Raw genomic sequence first — 17,157 nt, 5'->3', positions numbered from 1 at the left:
CTCATGGGGGGCAAGAACTTCGGACGGAATGCCTAACACGACACAGCACGGTAACAGAACGTCCTAATTCACAGAAGGACTCAAATGACGACAGTCGGAAGATAAAACGTCTAGCACAGCTTGGACGCTATTCAGACTTTAATTCAGCTATATTGACAACGGATAATAACCACAAAGTACGTGCTCAGCGTTCGGAACAGCCGCGGCTGGAGTAAAATGCTACAGCCGTTGCTATTGGTCGGCACACACCAGGGACAGAGCACCAGACGCGGCGCAGACTGCAGAGGGAACGCCTAGCACAACGTAGGCATAAAAACCATACTGGAATCAGTATCAGACAGCACCTGAAGAAGACTGCGAGTTACGTAGTTGAAATATCGTGCAGAAAAGACGCGAATAACCGGCAGAAACCCGATTAATCAACATAAATCGATATTCCTCACATGTATGGCGTAGTTTCTTTTTCAATTCGCTGCATCCTATTGTTCAGTGAAATCGATGGATTATAATTAAGCAAAAGATCGCTAATAAAAAACACATCCCGCCACTCGACGCCCGACGCCGACGCTGCCGAATCCGCACACGTTGCCAGGAGTCGGGATGCGCCGGCGGTCCCCTCGAAGTGGCGACAAGTGGTAGCGCGGTCGTCAGCTGCCAAGCGACGCGTATGGGTGAGTTCGGGTCCCACAAGGATGAGGTCGCGGCATCTCTTTCATACTTTACACCTGAGAAATTCCTGTCGAAATATGTGTTCACGTAGGCACCGTTGCTGACGCGATGATACTTAGCTGTGGTGCGGGTCCAGCACCGAGAGAGATGTTCCAATGCTTCCCAGAACAGCACAGGGTGCATTGTTCCTAACGATCCTAACGCGACAGCCCGTTCGTCACTAACCGACAATATGCTGCTGCTGCCAGTGTGGGAGCACCGTCTGCCATTGTTTGCTGCAGACGAGACTTGCAGTGGCAAATTTATTTTTTACAGATCGCTACATTGCACTAACAGTTAAACGCCGCAAAAGTTGCCAATAGATCATCAAATAAATACAAGACTCACAAGAATATTGTGAGCAAGGAATATATTTACCAGTGTAACTACAATTAAATATTACAATTGCTGCTGCAGTCTGACACCGATCGATGTACAGCTAATGTCTCCTCTTGACGGCTGTGGTTCTCGAACGAATCTCAGTATCTATAGAGTTCATAATTTTCCACGCAGAAATCTCTCTCATCCCCTCGCTGTTATCTATGCGCTGAATCTATACATCCCTCACGATAGGACACACATTCAGTTTCTCTGGTCATGCCACAACATAAGCCACAGTAACATTACCCTGCAACATATACGCATTTTACACAAATAGTGCAGTTACTCTTTATATCTGTATAGCGAGTGAAAAAGTTACAGTATACCTATACTCACGTAGGCTATATGTCTCGATTCTCCTCATTCCTAGGAAATTACCTGACAATGTCTTCGAATCAGCGTTTCTGGAAGGTGCTGCATCCTGCCAAGATTCTCTCAAACAAGTGTTATGAAGGACAGGCGTCCATCACTATGTGATGATGAATACCATACCTGCGGATGTAATGCTTAGAAAGACATCATCGACACGGGTTGGTGTACTGTAATCAACATCACTATCGATAGAAGAACAAGGAAAATGCGGGGATACGCTTAGGGGTGTCGATGAGGGGACGTATTGTTACAGCCGTATTGCCCATCCTGTTTGTACACTATAGCAGATCCAGTTGAACACTTGCATTGCTATATTGAGCAGCTGTTTTTACATCATTCGTATAGCTATCGGCCGCCAGACACTCGTACATATACTGCGAAGACAGACAGCATAAGCACATGCACTGTAGGTATACTCCTCGTTTCCCTAGATATTTCCCGCGAAGTCGGACAGTCATCCTTTCCTGACGCGTGGCCAGAGCGCCCTCAGCGGACCGAAGTTACTCTCAGAACTCTTCTACAAATTCGGGGTCGGCTCCCCTCGGCACAAAAGCGTTACTGCTTCCGACCTCGATCTGCTTGCATGCTTGCTTTTCTACACCCATCTCCAGACTCTGGGATTACAAGAACGTATGTAATTTCGCATGGTTTTCCAGAATATCATATCATTTTCTCAATAATTCTCGATATCAAGAACATAGTAGTATCCTACCGATCGCTCACGCAACATAATCCCGAAGATATAGACTGGAAATTATTTCTCTACGAACCTGAAACTTTTAGCCAGGTGGAGCGTGCCGCAAACCATTGACTGACTAGAAACATATTACGTCTCTGAAGACCTTTATCTGAAAACTCTAAAATAAAATAGAGCAAACTGATATTTCGACTCGCGAATACTGATGTCAGTGATGTAACAGATTCCAAATCATCCCTATAATTTACAAAATTAACTAAGGTGTTTCTCATGTCTAGAGAACCAACAAACGTGTCTTCCACCAATCTTTCACCTGCGAGATGCACACACCACAATCGATGTTCCCTCAACTAAATGAAGGTGCGAAATATGCAGAACCAGTCAAGCAAACAATTTACATATGAGGAAATAACGGTCCAGCGCAAACACACGTCCATATTGAATCTTCTCAAATTTCGAAGCGATCACGAAAGCTATCCAACACGTAGTAAGTATTATTTCGCTATTCGGTCGTCTAGAGGACAACACATTTAAGTCAGCTACATTCCTACACTCCAACAAGCCTCTCCATTCGGACGGCTCCTACCATTAATGAGAAACCTGAATCATTCTCGCCACAGGTCACCAGCGCCCTAGGAAAAAAACCGGTCTCATATATATTTTATCCCTGTATTTACAACTAAATGTTACGATTGCGGTCTCAGTTGATCGACAGTCGGCAACGAGCAAAGTATCGGAAGTACACCCTGCTGACGGCTGTGGCTCTGGAAATAGAAATATCGGTACCATTCCTATGACTTGACATACTCTGCCCTTTGCTATCACAGTACTCCACATGAGTCCATTCCTTCTTTACGACTGGACATAGTCATTTCCTATGCACATGTTGGAACACAAACACATACTTTATAAGCCTGATGCTCAAGGCGAACCTGTCACGCACCCCCTACTACTAAGTATAACACTTCGTCAATGACTGATTGCTCGTGATATGAAATAATACTGACCGAAAATCAACGATGGGTGAACATAATTTTTTCATGTGAGTGCTACCACTGTGTCACAGAAAGAGGTGTAATCGTCTTACAAACCACTATATGAAAAAAATAGCACAACCTTATTACCATCACAAGTAGTCTTGGTTCTACAGGTGCACACAAGTATCCATGTTAAAAGCTATACCGGCCTTATAAACTCACATATGGCATTACCTACGAATGGCATGGTTTTCCCAGACAAATACTGTGACACTGAATATGGACAGTGATCGCCGGAGTGCTTATTATCAGACCAGCAGTGCACCCTTGTAATAAAATTATCGAATTCTGAAAGTGATTCGGTTAAGGAGCATGGTATGAAACCTGTATTTGCAGCTCACTCAAGCCGCCGCTACTACATATTTCTCCAGTATACTGTCTCGATGCCATGTCAGAGGTTCCGCGATATATCGACTGAGTTATAGGCGATGTCTGATGGAGAAGGATCACAAACAGCAGTAGATGGTGTGATGATTGAGGTCGTAAGAAATGTACACTACCTTTTCAGAACTCTTGGGCTACGCTGGTGGTAGAAATGATGTCTATGATTTGGAATCAAGTTTTTCCATCCAACCACATATGTGCGTTGGATCCTATGGAGAAGTCCTTTAATGATTACAGCCTCTAGTGAATCATATATCTGGCACTCTCATATCTCGAAACGAGCCACCTTTCTCGGAACTATCTGCTATAGCAAAATTCCAACATGGTTTTAGGTGTCCCCTATGCATCTTGCAGCCAACCCTCAGACTCTCCACTACTGTCCCTGCAGCTTTGAGCATGTGATCGTTCCAGTATAAGTCTGAACTGAGTAGAAGTCAGAGAAAGCTGTATCTACCACCTTCTGCAACCTGTGTAGAAACAGTCGAAGCTGAGTTACTGTGACATAACTATGTTTTGACCATTCAATGGAAATGAAGCCTGCTCCTGCAACATGAGGTAGTATAAAAGACACTACAGGAACTGGGGGAAGGATGTGGATTTTGGACACTGCTTTGCGGTGCTTATCCAAACTACAAGCAAGTAGTACAGATCCACATCCCTCAGGGCCCATTCACGTCTACTCCCCAACATTCTATCATCATTGTTCTGTACCATCCACCATAGGAAAATTACGACCTATAAAAGCTCCACTAACTTCATCTGATAGAGAAGTCAATAAGATTTTTACCACATCTCTCTCCTCCCATACATCGAAAACAAATACCTCTTGTGTGTCGGCATCAAGCACATGTGATGATCCTATTAAATATACAGGTATTAATCCACTGGACAAAATTTTCATGACCTGTACTGTAGGAGGATGACTGTATCCCACAAACTATACTGTAAGTCGCAAGAGATGCTCCCTGTGACCCTGCGATGTGAAAACAGTACAGCACTGAGACTAGTTTGAACTCGATAGCCATTCCCACCAAACCAGACCGACGTGGGCTATTAGGATTAGTAGACAGCAAGGAAACCGTATGTATCCGGATGTGGGTTCGTATTCAAAATATTATGTACGCACTCTCCTCTAAGTCCTAGAAGTTTGTAACGGGAATTTATGAACACACTATATATGCACGCAATGAATGTGAGCCCTACACGCTTGCTGAGATAATACGCGAAAATATAAATTACAGTCATAAAAAACCGAAGCAGATACATGGAACTTACGTGTAATTATAGTTTTACTGTACAGATATGTAGTGTAAATGTCATATTAACACAAGAATATGCAATGGAAAAAGTTGATGTGTTTCATGTGAAATAGTAATGAGAGGAATTGCATTCAGTGAAGACTGCGATTGTATTATGTCGCCACCACAGCATATTCGGTGTAGGGACCATAAGAGGGTTTAAGGGATGTACAGAGGCATTTTCTTCGATCAGTGTGCTGAAGTGGAATAGGAAAGAAAATCGATAATACTGCTACAGTGTACCCTCCAATATGCAATGTACAGCTGCTTGTTGGTTATTTGTTTATATGTACATATAACATGTCCACTGATGATCCTGTTGTCTGTGAGAATTGGTAGCGAATTTCCGGAAGACCTGTAGAGGACTGGTCGCTTGTGCAAATACTGGCAGTTGACCTGAAACTACATAAATTTAAGTGTTCCACATTAATAGGCCCAGAAATTGTCTACTATACGATTACACTATCGTACTACTGTAAAATTCCTTGGGATAATCAACTGGAGCGACCTAAAGTAGGAGCTTTATGCCGGGCTCAGATTAATTATCAGGAATCTTAAGGGAGCGCAATTCATCATCCTCCAGAAGTTGCTTACAAAACATCTGTTCGACCGATCTCTATCTTTGAGTATTTGCTCTTCAACCTGAAACGATAGCCTAGCTGGATTAGTACAACATATAACGAAGATCTGAGCGGTTTTTATTTCTTTTTTTGTAGGATCGTTTAGTCGAAGTGAGAATATTGTGGGGACGGTCATCAACAACCATCTGTGGTAGATGCTACAAGAGAGATGCTGTGCATGATGGAGAGGTTTGCTGTACAATTTCTGAGATGACTACGATGGGAACACAGAGTTAACACAGAGGTTTATGGAAAACCAATCATTCTACGTGAATGGAGCCGGATACAATGTGTTTTTTTGACTGGTAGACATTTCCCATTTTAACGTCTGCTACTAGATATCCAGATACTATTAATCAGATGGTGTACACAGGATGCTGACCACCAGCCCAGGAATTTCATATGGGCATGTCCTAACAACTCTGAAATCGATGTATGTATACCAGGCAAATGGCAGCAAATCCCATGCAAATGTCACTCAGAGACTCTAACCTACAATTCGGTTCCGTTTTCGGATAGAAGTGGAAGTAGTAGGTTTGTTTCTACAATATTTCTATCGCAATGCATATGTTAGGTGCCCATGTTGGAGAACATATACACAATTCTAAGTGAAAACATATCACAAGTTTAGTCATATCGAACATTACACTCTCGAGTAGTACAGGCGAAATATGAACAGTCCGCTTGTTATAAAATGATGTTTCTTAACCATCTGCACGATTGTCTTCATCTGTTAAACAGTGTCAAGCAGTAGCTCTATTTATTTAGGTAGCTCATTTGACAGTTTTGGCGGTAAGATCCTAGTTCACTTACGGTAGGGTTCTATGCACCATATAATAAACTTTTCAACTTACAAACCCATCGCCATATGCAGCGTGGAACCAGCGCTGTACCGGTAACTGCTTTATACATTACATTAAATAGTGCATAGATCGGCAGATGATGTAAGCACTTTCTGTCAAATAAGATTACACTACAATATAAGAGGGAAACGAGTGGACATATCTATATTGTCATAAAGGACTAATGAAACCTTCTAGAATAGGTATAATACCAAGTGAAGAGATGAATCAGATTCCTTTGCACAAGTTGTGAACACGTCCAAACAGGAGAACCTCGCTATGGACAGCATGTTAGGGTGATTGCATGTAACCGTTATTAGCTCAGTTTTATATTAAAATGTAAGAATGGTGGCCTCTATGTGCATACACACCGTGAGTGTCAGACGCTGTCTCCTGGCCTTCGCCAGGAATGTCAGAATATATGTTCAATACTGACGTTGGGCTGGTGCCTTTGTCTACACATGTGTGGTCCCCAGCCATTGTCCTCTGCAGATGTTCGTTATACCCAGCATCTTAGGTAAGCTGTGCATAAGTTGTTCCTCAGTCACTCAGTAGCAATGGCTGTGGCATTCACTTATCGCTGTGATTTTTTTTATAATAAATACTTCTTTATTGTTTCTGTGCTATCACTGTGGTGGTGATAACACCCCAAGTGTACAAAACTATTTATAATGTTATTCTACAAGTGTTTACATACATCTCTGTAGAATCTGGCTTTGATTCCACGCTACATTTAAATGTCCACAACATTTTCATGGAATTAAGACTCCTCTTAGGTGCCCTGCTAGTGATTTCATTATTTTTGACACACTAATAAAGCAAGGGGAAAGATCCTTACTGTGAAACATAGAACTGGTATGTATTACTTCTTAATATAACGTAATGTGCCAATTGTTAAACATTAAACTATTGAGATATCATTGGATCCATTTAAAAACTGCACTGTGGTGTTAAACTGTTAAACATTAAAAGCCACAGATGTATGTGTGCTTTTAGATGGTATTGTTGAAATTGGGTACTTGGATTACTGGTGGAAAATCAAAAAATTGTAACAAACGGTCCTGAAGCCGTAAATAGCAATGGTAGCTGGTCGTACGCTGGAGTGACAGCGGAAAATTCCACTAGCCAACATATGCTGATTCAAGCTGCAAAACCAAAATTATTTGTTTTCAAGATTGTCTGACGTCATTATTGGTTTATAAATTATATTAATTAATTCAGCCAGATCTGACATAGAACAATGCCCCACCAACCTGTTTTCTTTTCCTTGCCATTCTTTTAAGCCGCTCAGTTGATCCAGAGATGCGAGCAGAATAAATCTGGCTGACCTCATCCTCCCCAACCAAGATCAAAATGCTCATCTATCTGTTTTGTTTTTCCCATACTTTTTTAAGCCACACAGCTGGCTTTACCACATATTAAAATAACACTGGAAACTATGCAGGTTGCACGCATATACCCATCCAACATCAAGCTAGTTCTTTTTTAATTTCTCGCCATTATTTTAAATTTTACGAAATTTTAACTAATGTAATCGCCCTCGAAGCAGTGGCCATGGCACATATCATACGGGTAATTTTGAACTGTCACATTCTAGGTCATAAGTAAAACACCCATAAATTTGCGGGACCATACTGGTATTGATCCACTAGTAACGTCCACTAAGGCCATTTCATGCTCTTTTCACATTCCGCGAAATGCACATTTGCTCAGCACATACCATCAGTGGTAGATGTGACAACCGGAGATATTACACAGATTGACAGACGCCAAGCCGTGTTTAAAGGGAAATCTCTGTTCCCGTTTATTAGGTTTCCTGGCATCTTTATTTCTATTATATCTTAATTCCACTACCCAACAAACTTGGCGTTTGCACTACGATACTGACCTCATTGTACGTTATTTTATGATTAAATTCCACACAGCACTCTGCAAGAGCTGATTTGATTGGTTATTTTAGGTGGATGTATGGCTGATGGTCCTTGCAAATCTCCTCGACTGTTTTGTCTGACCCATACAACTCTAGTTGTTATCAATCAAATATTCAGTGATGACGATAGAGATAGAAACCGTTGAAGTAAGAAATCTATCAGGGAAAAAATAGAAACAAGTGATGACGAAAAATACTATCAAGCAAGTGAATCACGACAGTTGGTAATCTATGCACTTGATTTTTCATGGTTTACGATACTGTTGCACAATGCCAGATGTAAATACCTAACCGAGCCAATCTTACAAACTTAAAGCACATTACAAAGGCTAATATTTCATTAGAAGTTTAGTCTTATAATTAGTTTCCTTAAAAACGTACTTTACATCGATTTAACTGATCGTAGATTAAATTAAACTGCAGAACTAAACTGAAAATGTTATGTTCAATCTTTTAGTACGTTTTCCTCCTATGGATCATTTACTGACACTTTTTTACCTCAGAAATTCAAGCTATTGCTCATGGTTATTAGCGCCATACCTTGTGCATGTGCCGGCAGAGTTCCTTGTAAGGAAACAGTCACCCTTAAGAGATGGCAGCCTTTTGGCTACAAGATGGCTGGAGATGGCAGCCTTTTGGCTACAAGATGGCTGGCTACATGTAGACATACCCACCCCAGCCCTACGTTAATAAGTGTTCACCCTTTTTGCCTGTACGATTTGACGCTGCCTGACTACTAAACGAATGATGAGGCCAATTATGCGGAGTGGTTGGCGTTACACTGCTATTTCAAACCACCATCGAGGCTTCCAGTTGTCATGGAAAGGAGGAGGATTAGTAGGGTTTTGCTCCCCGCCGCCGACGAGATCAGTAGAGATGGTGCACAAAGCACGTTTTGTAGAAGGGTAAAGATGGGGCTCGGAATTTCAAAGAAGCCATTCAGTCATTTAACTCAAACGAGTCAGAGAAACCACGAAATACTTAGACCAAGATGGCTGGCCGGGGATTAGAAACGCCGTCCTCCAGAATGTGAGTCCAGTGTCTTGCACTATACCACCTAGCTCGGACTCGTACACGTACTAGAGGATAATACTTAGTAGCTACCTCCGTCAGGATTTGTCAGATGACAAACTAGCTGGACATCTGCCAGAAATATTAAGAAGTACAATGTAGTTTTGAATTTGTTTTTGTAATTTGTGTGCCATGGAGAAAAAAAAATCATTCGTAAGCTTTGGTGATACGCTAACTGTGTCGTAATCACTAGACCCACCAGGAGCCGTTGACCGCCATCTTAAGAGAACATTTTACAGTGCTGAGGAAATTTAAGTGAAATGAAATGGTCGTAGGGTGCTATTGGCTGGGAGACCACATCTGGGGTTGTTTAGCCGCCAAATGCAAGTATTTTTATCTGACGGCAGTTTGACAACTTCCTTGTCGATGATTATGAAATCATGATGAAGACAACACAACATCCAGTCGTCTAGCAGATACAGTCTCCAACGCGGCTGGGAATCGGACCCGGGCCCCCAGCATGGCAGTCAGCCACGCTGACCACTGAGCTACGAAAGCAGACAGGAAATTTAAATGATCAAATTCAAGATTTTCGAACGCTAGTCTAGTGTGTTGACCATTGTGGAATCTAACTTAGTAATTTTTTAAACTGTGGAAAACGTTCCATATAGGAAGGGTGCTCACTGAACTCGTGTGTTTGGATATAATAGAAACAGATAGGTCTTCCAACTGTAACAAGTTAATCAGTCCTTCATGGTCCCTTACAGTTGTCGCATCATTTCCAGATATGTCGTATGTCATCACTGACGAAGACTTTATTTTGGCCTTGGAAAAGTTATTCACCACAGCAAACACCTCCTATTGACTGGCGAAAATGAATCAACTTAGAGATTTCTTCATATTTAAAAAGAGTAAGAAGTCGTTAGGTGCCAGATACGGCGAATAAGGCGGAGATGATAAGTTTTCACAGTCCCGACGTGAATAAACAAAAAACTTTGAGTGGGTGCATTGCCATGTTCTAGTCATACATGTTTCTCAGTTGTCCATCTCGTCTTCTGCAGTCCTGACGTGAATAAACAAAAAACTTTAAGTGGGTGCATTGCCATGTTCTAGTCATACATGTTTCTCAGTCGTCCTTCTCGTCTTCTGCTTCATCGAAGTGCACATATTCGTTCGAAGAGTTTGTTAATACGGCACCGTAATAGTATGTTCTTTTTCGGGTAGTCGTTATGGAAGACTCCAGGACAATCTCAAAACAATTGTAGCAAAAACTTCGTGGAAAAAGACTGTGCCTTTGCCTTATTTGCTGAAAGGGAGTCCGAGTATTTCGTTAGTAGCTCTTTTCTTTTGTTTCTGGGTATCAATGTGACACCAACATTAATAAATTGTAATTAGATTTGTTCTTCGGGTACCTCCACATTTTGCCGGCCTGTATGGCTGAGCGGTTCTAGGCGCTACAGTCTGGAACCGCGCGACCGCTACGGTCGCAGTTTCGAATCCTGCCTAGGGCATGGATGTGTGTTATGTCCTTAGGTTAGCTAGGTTTAAGTAGTTCTATGTTCTAGGGGACTGATGACCTCAGAAGTTAAGTCCCATAGTGCTCAGAGCCATCTGAACCATTTTTGAAGCTGCACATTTTAAATATTGTCGGCACAGGTGTCATGCACTTCTCTTCTTGAATGGGTGTTAATAAGCGATGGACTCATTAGGCCGACACTTTTGTGTTGTTCATTACTCTATGAAGGATCTCGTGCAGTGATAGTACACTAATAATTTGTTTTATCAGGCTTGTTGCTGTGGCCATTTTCCGCGGCAGGTATGCATCCTTCTTTTTTTTTTTTAATTTGTGGTATTTTTTTCTGTGGGACCAAACTGCTGAAGTCATCGGACTCTAGGTTTACACACCACTGCAACTAACTTACGCTACGGACAACACACACGCCCATGCCCAAGGGGTGACTCGAACCTCCAACTGGGGGAGCCGCTGGAAACGGTGGCAAGGCGCCAAAGACGGAGCATTTACCCAGGACGGCGCGGCAGGTATACAGCTCTTATTACTGGCTACAAGGCATTTTAGAGGGACTTAGTAAGCTTTTGATAAGGAACCCTGTCCGGAAATATACGTTTGCTTGTAGAAAACTAATGAAAATCAGATCACTTTCAGGTGTCCCTCTTCACAACAAGCACACAAGCTGAAATGAGGGCGCCAGCGGCAGTCTCTTTTGTAATCATGACATCAGTCTCCCTGAATCGCTTCCAGGATTGGATGACCACACTAAAGCATGAATTTCCACTTCTCCATAGCGTCGCGCATTATCATCATGCACAACCCCTATTTAATCGTGCCGCCTAGTACAACTCGGATAAAACTGCACGAATAACAGAAAAACAAACTGAGTTTCAGTGCGCATCCACTAGGTCAAATGTTCACACTATTCCTATTCAAACCCCGTCTTGGAAATAGTGAGGAAGGAGGTGTATGGTTACTATGTAGCAACACTCAATGACGCATATTACTAGATAAAATAGTTTACACGTGGTTAAATAAATCCCGATATGTTGGAAGCTTTATTGAGGGTTTTAACAAGGAAATGGCAGCCAGATTATGATTTAAGACGTGTCACGACGGCTCGCGAGATTGTTGACACGAGTGCCAGTGTATATGAATGCACACACAATATCCAGAATGAAGTTCTGCAAAGGATAAGCGTGCAGTGGGTGCCATGACCATTGTCTACAGACCGATAAGGCTAGATAACTGCTATTTGTAACTTATGTCTGGAATAGTTGAAAAATAATCCAAAGGACATTGACGTCATTATGTGACTGTCAAAGAAATTTGTATCAACCACTACACTCCGTACAGGTTATCGTATTTCCATCATGTAGCAACGATGGTATTCCTCCAGCAGGCACCGACATGGATACGGAATCGATTAGTGTCTTGATAGTGTGCACAGCATAGTCATTGAGACAAACACCTGCACAGGACGCCAACAGGCGTGGCTCAAATTGGCAAACTCTGTAGTTCTCGGCCTCTTTAAACGAGCGTGCACTAGGGCAGGGAATATAGTTTGCTTAGTTACATGAAGCACTCCATTATGTGGCATTATAATATTCTATGAGTACCTCGCTATGGAGTGGATTTCGATTTGGATACATCAGGAGCTGTTCGTTATTGCTTACGTCGGAGCTAGTATCCGTTCTGGAATAATCCGGCGTGCAGTTTCCTGGAAGAAGTTGCCCTTAGGCTTTTTGCGGCTGTGCTGTTTATGAACGTGTTTCGCAGAAAGCTGAACTTTTCTCGGAGCACCGCATAGTGCGCCTCCTCTGTCGTGCGTGTGAAGAACAATTTTTGTTCGTATCCAGTGCAACAGACAGGTGGCAGCGAGGTCGTTACTACGTGTATCCATCCTCTATGGAAGAGTTTACGAACTATTGAAGCAACAGCATCAGCAGCACTGGGAGCAGCTCAGGACCAGTTACAGCAACAACAGCACCATCACTACGAGCTCCTGCTTTTGCGACAGTAGGACAGACTGTTGCAATCACCCAGCTCCACTGCCCCTCGTTTCGAATACTATCGTAGCGACTCATGAGCAGTGGGATTCGGAAAAATTTGAACCTGATAATTTACAGGAGTTATGAGAAATGAAGTCAAGTCAATGGGCCACATCAATAGTCACGGGTCTTAAACAACAGGCAGCCATTAGACTACGTGGTATTTTTATGGCCACTGTCAAGCCCAACCTGAGATTTATTACTACCCAGGGCGAACTGCTAGCAAATTTAGTAGGCAGTCACTAATTTTCTAACGTGGATCTTTCTGTCGCATATCTGCTACCTGCTGTTACCGACAGATACCGACACGGAAGCTATCCTCGTGATATAAGCATGCGTTTCGGGGTATACCGTTTCAATCCATAACAATTCCGCATCGCAAGTTTGTCCGCTATTTTCCAACGGTATTTAGAACAGCTTTTGCATGGAACGCCGCAATGCTTTAAGTATTTAGATGACATAATAATTACGTGTGTGCCGCAAGGTGTGGCCGAGCGATTCTAGGGGCTTCGGTCTGCAACCGTACGACCGCTACGGTCGCAGATTCGAATCCTGCCTCGGGCATGGATGTGTGATGTGAAACATCCCCTTAGAAAAATTAATGAATTACTGTGCTGGTAAACCCCTTACGTTATTTGATTTTCAAACAGCTGAGCAAAACTGAACGTGCTCAGACATTTCTCTCTTTACTTATTTTGGTCATCAATGAACTGACACACAATATTTTTAGCGCAACGCAATCTGACTTTCAATAATCCCTACAAAAGAATGGCCCTGACTAACAATAACCTATTCCTTTCATGAATCTCTTACCTCACAAAAATCTTCGTTAGTCGAACCATTGCAATACAGCGAGCGTCAATACTGCCAGCTAAATAAAAGATTCTTACTACTGAAGGCACTAACTACTGATATGCATAGTTAGCAAATGAAAGATTTTGATAGAGAACAAACAATGTATTAACCTTAACAGTGTTCAAAAGTAATCAGTTCATGACATCCAGTCCTAAAAATTTACTCTGTCTGATGGACCACGTCCAAATCATCCGCTCTCAAAACTCCACCATCTCACTCCCCACATCCACCACTGCCGGCGGCTCACATCCAACTGCGCAATGCTACGTGCTGTTCGCATCCAACTGCCCAAAACTAGAATAACGAATATTCCAACAATGCCAACCAGCCACAGACTGCACACAGCACAGCCAGTGATTTTCATACAGAGCGCTACGTGGCGTCACCAATATAAAAACCTAAACAGCCTACTTACAGATGTCCTTAGGTTAGTTAGGTTTAAGTAGTTCTAAGTTCTAGGGGACTGATTACTTCAGATGTTAAGTTCCATAGTGCTCAGAGCCATTTGAACCATTTTGAACGAAGCGGAATGCTGAGTGCTGGCTTGCGACAGTATGGGTGGCTTTGTTGTTAATATCCATCTATCTGCTTCCATGGTGATGAACAGCTAGTAACACGTCACCCACTTTTATAGAATATGTATATCCATATATACCGTAAACGAAACCTTGCCACAAGTTAGCATATGCTGTACAACAGTTGTACAGGATGCGGGACTCGACTATCGTATGCGTGTGCAACAAATTTGATCTGTATCCAGTAAGATGTAAAACAAGCAACTGCATAAAAATAGTGAATTATCAGGAGTAAAATTCGACGGAAAAAAGTGTTCGTTTTCTTTTTATGACGGGGTGGTGGCAGGGGGTAGGTGGGGGGGTGGAGCAAGGGGCTGGGGGGCGGATGATGGGTGGTGGGGGAACGGTGAATCAGTGTCTAATTATGATTAAATACAGGGTGTTTCAAAAATGACCGGTATATTTGAAACGGCAATAAAAACTAAACGAGCAGCGATAGAATTACACCGTTTGTTGCAATATGCTTGGGACAACAGTACATTTTCAGGCGGGCAAACTTTCGAAATTACAGTAGTTACAATTTTCAACAACAGATGGCGCTGCAAGTGATGTGAAAGATATAGAAGACAACGCAGTCTGTGGGTGCGCCATTCTGTACGTCGTCTTTCTGCTGTAAGCGTGTGCTGTTCACAACGTGCAAGTGTGCTGTAGACAACATGGTTTATTCCTTAGAACAGAGGATTTTTCTGGTGTTGGAATTCCACCGCCTAGAACACAGTGTTGTTGCAACAAGACGAAGTTTTCAACGGAGGTTTAATGTAACCAAAGGACCGAAAAGCGATACAATAAAGGATCTGTTTGAAAAATTTCAACGGACTGGGAACGTGACGGATGAACGTGCTGGAAAGGTAGGGCGACCGCGTACGGCAACCACAGAGGGCAACGTGCAGCTAGTGCAGCAGGTGATCCAACAGCGGCCTCGGGTTTCCGTTCGCCGTGTTGCAGCTGCGGTCCAAATGACGCCAACGTCCACGTATCGTCTCATGCGCCAGAGTTTACACCTCTATCCCTACAAAATTCAAACGCGGTAACCCCTCAGCGCCGCTACCATTGCTGCACGAGAGACATTCGCTAACGATATAGTGCACAGGATTGATGACGGCGATATGCATGTGGGCAGCATTTGGTTTACTGACGAAGCTTATTTTTATCTGGACGGCTTCGTCAATAAACAGAACTGGCGCATATGGGGAACTGAAAAGCCCCATGTTGCAGTCCCATCGTCCCTGCATCCTCAAAAAGTACTGGTCTGGGCCGCCATTTCTTCCAAAGGAATCATTGGCCCATTTTTCAGATCCGAAACGATTACTGCATCACGCTATCTGGACATTCTTCGTGAATTTGTGGCGGTACAAACTGCCTTAGACGACACTGCGAACACCTCATGGTTTATGCAAGATGGTGCCCGGCCACATCGCACGGCCGACGTCTTTAATTTCCTGAATGAATATTTCGATGATCGTGTGATTGCTTTGGGCTATCCGAAACATACAGGAGGCGGCGTGGATTGGCCTCCCTATTCGCCAGACATGAACCCCTGTGACTTCTTTCTGTGGGGACACTTGAAAGACTAGATGTACCGCCAGAATCCAGAAACAATTGAACAGCTGAAGCAGTACATCTCATCTGCATGTGAAGCTATTCCGCCAGACACGTTGTCAAAGGATTCGGGTAATTTCATTCAGAGACTACGCCATATTAATGCTACGCATGGTGGATATGTGGAAAATATCGTACTATAGAGTTTCCCAGACCGCAGTGCCATCTGTTGTTGAAAATTGTAACTACTGTAATTTAGAAAGTTTGTCTGCCTGAAAATGTACTGTTGTCCCAAGCATATTGCAACAAACGGTGTATTTCTATCGCTGCTTGTTTAGTTTTTATTGCCGTTTCAAATATACCGGTCATTTTTGAAACACCCTGTATTTGGAAAGTGATGAAGTAATAACTGTCACATACTATGCTACGTCACTCATCTATCTAGTTAATAGAAGCCAAAGCGGCAAAAATTAGCCAGAGGTGGGGCCACGGACCTAGTGACACATCAACAGTCATTTCTCCAAACGTCCATTTCGTGGGCTTTGAAACAGTTCCTGTCACACCCCGTTCTCCACATTTTAACACTTGTGTTTTTCTTTACCCAAGGCCAAAATATATAATGCAAGTAAGAGCATGCACAAAATGTGGAAGGCAGTCTTCCGTAAACGTAAAATCTATGGTAGTGGAGACCATCAATAGAAGGAGTCTTACCACTTCACGACAGACGGCAGCAAATGCAGCATCAGGGGACCGACAGCTAAACCACTCGGCCACAAGGCGAACTAATTAATATTTACAAAAGGACACCACGTGCCAGGAAAAGCGATCCGCAAATTACGCCACCAGATGACAGACTGTGGAGGTGCAGGCACGATGCTTACACCGGCAGGAATAAACAAGTCTGCCGACTAACTTCCGGGGCCGATTCCAACGGACTCTGTCAGGCAGCCGCCGTAAACGCCCGATTCCGCCTCGCCGTCGGTCTTAAAGGCCTTTAGGCCGGTTCCCACAAGAGCGCGGCAGCGCCGCGTGCGACAACGGCAGCGGCAAGCGTTTTCCGCTTTGACGCGGCGGCACGCGGAATTGGCGTTCCCATCTAGAAGCGGCAGACGCTAGCGGTAGCCACAGAGGTACGGGGCGGGACCCACTGAAATGCCCGGTGCGTTTGATTAACTACACCTTACACCTACATGAAGGAAAGACGAAGTTGGGTGAAGACATACCAATTTTTCATTTTCTGTACAATGTGCTCTTTTAAATATTTCACTATTCATGTTTTCTCATTTCATCGTAAACAGATTTCATGACTACGGTTCATGATTGTTCACTATCTCCTAACACATTGAG

Source organism: Schistocerca cancellata, chromosome 4 (assembly GCF_023864275.1).
Source record: "Schistocerca cancellata isolate TAMUIC-IGC-003103 chromosome 4, iqSchCanc2.1, whole genome shotgun sequence".
NCBI classification, from domain to species: Eukaryota; Metazoa; Arthropoda; class Insecta; order Orthoptera; family Acrididae; genus Schistocerca; species Schistocerca cancellata.
Note: the sequence above shows the minus strand (reverse complement) of the source record.